The sequence below is a fragment of the Mauremys mutica genome, chromosome 12 (genome assembly GCF_020497125.1).
Source record: "Mauremys mutica isolate MM-2020 ecotype Southern chromosome 12, ASM2049712v1, whole genome shotgun sequence".
Classification (NCBI taxonomy): domain Eukaryota; kingdom Metazoa; phylum Chordata; order Testudines; family Geoemydidae; genus Mauremys; species Mauremys mutica.
The window spans coordinates 15,348,063-15,354,537 of NC_059083.1; the positions used below are offsets into that span (position 1 = coordinate 15,348,063).

The following is a 6,475-nucleotide window of genomic DNA, read 5'->3' on the forward strand; positions in this document are numbered from 1 at the left end:
GCTCCTGTGTGGATTGCCTGATGTTGAACAAGCTTTGACCTTCTTATGAAACTCTTCCCACAGTCCAAGCACTTGTGGGGTCTCTCTCCTGTGTGGATTGCCTGATGTTTAACAAGGTGTGACCTTTGCATGAAACTTTTCCCACAGTCCAAGCACTTATGGGGTCTCTCTCCTGTATGGCTTTTGTTAAGTGACTTTTGTGCTGACTTTGGACTGAAACATTTCTCTTCAGCTCCTCCCACAAAGGTCGCCTGGGGTTGCACTTCTCCAGGAACTTCCTGATGATTCTCCTCCTCCTCATTCTCATTCCCTCGCTCAGCACCTGCTGGGAGAGAGACAATCCAGACAGGTGTCATTGTGCTGGGAAGAAAGGAATAGCACCGAGGGAAAACCCAACAGAGAGACTGAGCAATTGGACTCTGCCTCCACATCCCACCCAAACACTCAAAGTGAAGGAGAAATGGGAAGGAAACTCCTGCAGCTAAGAGGATGGGTGGAAAGTCGTGAGCGATATTTGCTGACTACAGCCCTGTCCTGGCAGAAACGAGGAAGAACAGGGGGTGCTTACTCACACCATATTTGGGGATTCTCAACTTTTTCCTTCCCTCCCTAGATGGTTTCTGTGTCAGTCCTCACCTGTATGAGGGCATCTCAGAAGCCTTCTTTCCTCACAGGCCTGGAGATCGGGCACCCACGGCTCTTCCCCTTGCTCCAGGCGGGCGATAAGCTCAGGTTTGACAAGGGGAAATCCTGCGCAGGGGGTGAAATCAGACCAGATCAGGGTGCATGGAGCACTGGTGCAGTATTTGTCACTAAGAACATTCCATGAGTGGAACCTGTCCCTGTGCTCTGCTGGAGGAACGTGGCATCCAAGAGGAAGGGAACGTGGTCACTGAGCCCCCTTGCGCAGAGGAAGTTGTCTGGGGAGGTGAGCTGAATTATTACTACACCCTCACTAGGCGTTCCCAGGATCTGTGCGCTGGGGGCCTTGCTGACTCACACACAGCTCTGCACTTAAACCCCTGCCTCTTTCTAAACCTGCAGAGCCCAGAGCCCTCCCCTGGGCTGGAGCTAGTCCCAAGGAGGGAGGTGAACAGGGATTGTGTGTGCAGCCAAGAAACCACACAGACAGGACAATGCTCGATTTATGCCCCTTTGAAAGGTGGAGGGGTGGGGATGGTTTAGCTTGTCCACTGGGTTTTGACACCCATGTTCCACTGGAGAGGGCACAGAGATGCAAGTCTCTCTCACATGGCAGCTGTGCATTATGGAACCCATTCGCCTCTAATGTAACTGACTGAGGAAGAACCTGAACACATTCAGATACGTAAGTCCCATGGCTTCTAATAACAGAGTGGACGGGAATCCCTTACCCAGCGAGGTCACCATCTCGTAGGTCTCCTGCATGACGTCCCTGTAGAGGGCTCTCTGAGCGGGGTCCAGCAGAGCCCCCTGCCCCTGGGTGAAATACACAGCCACCTCCTCGAAGGTCACCGGCATCTGAAACAACAAGAGTCCCTCCCTCAGCACCTGCTGCCCCAGATACAATCCCACTAGTCACGGGAAGGGGAAAAAAATGTGAAGCTCTGGGAGGGCCAGACTGGCAGAATCCCACCACCACCCAGCTCAGAGGCTTCAGGGTGGGAAGAAGGTGAGCGCTCCCTGTCCCCCACATCAGACGGAGCAGGGCCGGGATTTCTTATTTCCCACATGCCTGCCAGCCACAGCCTGACATGGGAAGCAGAGCTCTGAGCCGGGGACAGGGACAGGAATCCCAACAGCTTCTCTTCATATTTCACAGCAGCCTCAGGCCAGTGGGTCCAGGCTCCAGCACTGGGACTCTGGAAAATGTTCCCAACCCTGCCTACGGGGTTGTATCCTGTTTGAGAATTGGGGGAATGTCCCCTCTCCCCTCCCCCCGCCTCCAATGGGCCTACTCAGAAAATCAGCAGGTTTCTCACACCCTGTCTCCTCTCTGCCTCTCCCTCACCCCGCCCAGTAGCTCCCTGAAAATCTCCTACCTGAGCTGGCTCCATCACAGCCATTTCCCTTCCCAGTCTACTGGAAGACGGGACCATCTGGAGCGAAATGTGGACGCGATTCCTCAGTCTGTCGGGGCGAGAGGAGCAATGGGGGAGGTTACAGAAGGGGCTTCAGTCCATGTCACCCGCAGATTCCCATGGAAGAAACAGAGTCTTCACTCTTGTGTTTGTTAGCAGCAAGTCAGAGGCAGTTTATTTCAAGCAATTGCAGGGGGAGCCTATGGAGAGGGGGGGTTCCCTTTCTTAGGCAGGTCTCCAAAGTACAACAGTTTAAAGCACATATTTATAGGTTCCCCTCACATATATCAATGGATACAGCTGAATCTTGTTATACATTTTCCTTCCCATTCTTATCTGAAAGCAAGGTTAGAAAACAGCTTCCCATGTCGTTTCCCCATCCGCCTCGCACAATCCCCGCTTCGACAAATCTCGTGACGTTAGGGTTAGGGTTAGCCTTGTCGTGGAAAAACGACCAGGCGTTGTGTTTGGATCAGAACAGCCTGAGGCCTTTGATTGATTACCAGCGCACAGGGGCGGACCGCTATTGGAAACAGCCTCCCCGAAACTGGTTACAGACAGGCTTATAAAGCTTAAAAGCACAAACTCGTTACACAAGGCTGCAGACATTTCCTTGTTATTTCCTTACTAGAAATGTTGCAAAATCAATATAAATTAGAGCAAACTTAAATTCTTCCCATGTTAGGCCTCTCCTGGTATTTACCGTCTGTCCTTTTGCGATTAAACGGCGACTGTGAAGGATATGGCACAATTGTTTTTGGCTAGGGGACTGTTGGGTACTTTCCACTGCCTCCTCTGTGCCCTCATTTCAGCGAGCTGACCTTGGCAGCTCGACATGAGGCTTGGGCCTATAAGGTTTGGATGCCACTGGATTTTCCCTTACAAGGGGTTTGGGGTGCAGACTGCGGTGGGGAGAGGACACCCCCCAGCCCTCTCTCACCGCAGCAGCTCGAGGCCGGGTGAGAGACACCTCTCCCCAGCCACGGCAGCTGCTGTGGTCCTGAGCCGGGCTGAGGGAGGGGTTCCTCTCCCCAGCAGCTCTGGTGGACCTGGGTCGAGCTTGGGGATGGGATTTCTTTCCACTCTGACTCCTTCTGCCCCTTGTATACAGAAACAAGCAGGATCTTAGTTCAAGGCCTGTAAGCAAGCTTGACCAAACGCAGGAGCTTGACTAAAGCTTAAGGCCTGCTAAATTTTCCCTCACACCCTGTCTTCTGCTCTGTCTCTTAAAATCACTAAGGCCTGGTCCACACTAGGACTTTAATTCGAATTTAGCAGCGTTAATTCGAATTAACCGTGCACCCGTCCACACCAGGAAGCCATTTAATTCGACCTAGAGGGCTCTTTAGTTCGAATTCGGTACTCCACCCCGACGAGGGGAGTAGCGCTAAATTCGACATGTCTATGTCGAATTAGGCTAGGTGTGGATGCAAATCGAACTTACTAGCTCCGGGAGCTATCCCACACTGCACCACTCTGTTGACGCTCTGGACAGCAGTCCGAGCTCGGATGCTCTGACCAGCCACACAGGAAAAGTCCTGGGAAAATTTGAATTCCTTTTCCTGTCTGGACAGTTAGAATCTCATTTCGTGGTTGGACATCGGGGCGAGCTCAGCAGCACCGGCAGCGATGCAGAGCTCTCCAGCAGAGGAGTTCATGTAATCTCTGAATAGAAAGAGGGACCCAGCATAGACTGACCGGGAAGTCTTGGATCTGATCGGTGTGTGGGGCGAGGAATCTGTGCTTTTGGAGCTGCGCTCCAAAAAACGGAATGCAAAGACCTACGAGAAGGTCTCCAAAGCCATGAGAGACAGAGTATACAGCTGGGATGCAACGCAGCACCGCGTGAAAATCAAGGACCCCAGACAAGGCTACCAAAAAATCAAAGCGGCAAACGGACGCTCTGGAGCCTGCCACCACTGCCCCACCAGTGACCATGGACTCTGACGATGGGACAGTGTCGACGGCCAGTTCCTCGGCGATGTTCGCGGACGGGGAAGATGAGGAAGGGTTTGTGGAGGACAAGCCAGGCGACAGCGCTTACAACGCTGGTTTCCCCAACAGCCAGGATCTCTTCATCACCCTCACGGAGATCCCCTACCAACCCTCCCCGGCCATTAACCCGGATCCAGAATCAGGGGAAGGAGCAGTCAGTAAGTGCTTTAACCATGTAAACTTTTATTCTTAATAGTATGTGAAAAGGAGGTCTCTCTATATATGGGGATAGAACAGAAATCCTCCTGGGAGATCTCCACGAAGCTCTCCTGGAGGTAATGTAAAAGCCTCCGCAGGAGGTTCCTGGGGAGCGCTGCCTTATTGGGTGCTCCGTGGTAGTACACTTTTCCGCGCGAGGCTTTCATGAGGTACTCAGGGAGCATTGCCTCCCCGAGCACGGCTGCATAGGGCCCTGGTTTGTGCTGGCTTTCATGCAGCATGCGCTCTCTATCTCCTTCAGTGACCGTCCTCAGGGTGATCTCGCTCGGAGACTCCTGCATCTAATTAGGGGAATTACTGTAATGTTATGCCTGGTCCAAAGTATTTTTTAAAAATCTCCGGACAGACGGCATAGCAGAGACTCAGCACGCTGCTGCGTGACGAGCGTAACGGAAATCCAAAGAATCAAATGGACGCTCATGGAGGGAGGGGGGACTGAGGACGCAAGGTATCCCACAGTTCCTGCTGTCTCCGAAAAGCATTTGCATTCTTGGCTGAGCTCCAAATGCTTCTAGGGTCAAAAACAGTGTCCGCGGTGGGTCAGGGCATAGCTAGGCAATTTACGCACCCCCCCCACCCCCACCCCCAGAAGTGAAAGGGAAAACAATCCTCTCTTGACTCTTTTACATGTCACCCTATCTTTACTGAATGCTGCAGATAGACGCGATGGTGCAGCACTCAACACCAACATCCTTGCTTCCCCCCCCGCCATGGGTGGCTGATGGTACAAAATGACTGGTACCTGTCCTCATCATCAGCCTATTGGCACATGGGGCAGTGCAAAAGGACTGGTAACCATGCTGACTAGCATCGGTAAGGTCAATCAAGGGCGCCTGGCCCTAATTTTTCCTGGTAGATGGTACAATATGGCTGATAACCATCGTCATCATAGCAACAGGGGGCTGAGCTTCATCAGCCCCCACCCTTCATGTGTAAAGAAAAGATTCAATTGCCCCTGGACTAGCAGCAGGATGCTGGGCTCCTCTCCTCCACACTCCTTAGTGTCCTATCTGGACTATCATAGCAACTGGAGGCTGCCTTCCACTCATTTCTCACTAACAAGTCACTGTGTCTTATTCCTGCATTCTTTATTACTTCATCACACTAGTGGGGGGACAATGCTATGGTAGCCCAGGAAGGCTGGGGAAGAATGGAATGAACAGGTGGGGTTGTTGCAGGAGCACCCCCTGTGAATAGCATACAGCTCATAATCTATGGAGGATCTGACACAGAGCAGCTGTGCTCTCTGGTTCTCTGATACAGTGGTTCTCTAGTACACTTGCCCATATTCTAGGCAGGACTGATTCTATTTTTAGATACCAAAAAGGAGGGATTGACTCAGGGAGTCATTCCCAATTTTGGCTTTTGCGCCACTGGCTAAGAGCAGCCAGGGGCACTTAAAACAGCAGCAAATGGTGCAGTGCAAAAGGACTGGTAACCATGCCCATCTTATTACCAATTTATGGTGTGGTAGATGGTACAATATGGCTGGTAACCATCTCTGCTGTCATGCAAAAGCAAAAGCATGCTGCTGTGTAGCGCTGCTGGACCGCCTCTGTCAGCGGCATCTAGTACACATACGGTGACAGGCACAAAAGGCAAAACAGGCTCCATGGTTTCCACGCTGTGGCGTCTGCCACAGCAATCCAGGGAAAACGGGCTTGAAATGATTGTCTGCTGTAGCTTTCCCGGAGGAAGGGATGACTGATGACATTTACCCAGAACCACCCGCGAAAATGGTTTTTGCCCCATCAGGCACTGGGATCTCAACCCAGAATTCACAGAGACAGACTAGACTGTGTTCATTGTTCGCAAAAAATTATCTTTGCAAAGAATTCACTCCCTTTTTCCCATCACACAGCTTGGACTGCCTCCAGACCCGCCACAGCATCCCCCTCACAGAGGCTGGCAAAGATTAGGCGGCGAAAGAAAAAGACACGGGACGAGATGTTCGCTGAACTTATGGGGTGCTCCCGAGACGACGCGGACCAGCAGAGCCAGTGGAGGGAGACCCTGTCTCTGTACCAGTGCTCACACAGCGAATGGGAGGAGAGGTGGCGTGAGGAAGACAAGCAGGCGACTCAAACGCTGCTTGGACTAATGAGGGAGCAAACGGACATGCTCCTGCGCCTTGTGCATGTTCTGCAGGACCTCAGGCAGGACAGAGCCCCCCTGCAGTGTATCTGCAACCGCCCTCCCCC

General features: G+C 52.3%; 1 long non-coding RNA gene across 1 annotated transcript; it reads right to left on the reverse strand.

Moving 5' to 3' along the window:
• Positions 1-67: 67 nt before the first annotated feature.
• Positions 68-1,391, reverse strand: LOC123346070. Its single transcript, XR_006572914.1, has 3 exons — positions 1,374-1,391; positions 637-750; positions 68-325 (listed from the first exon to the last, which is right to left on the reverse strand). It is a non-coding gene; the product is annotated as an uncharacterized LOC123346070 (long non-coding RNA).
• Positions 1,392-6,475: the final 5,084 nt, after the last annotated feature.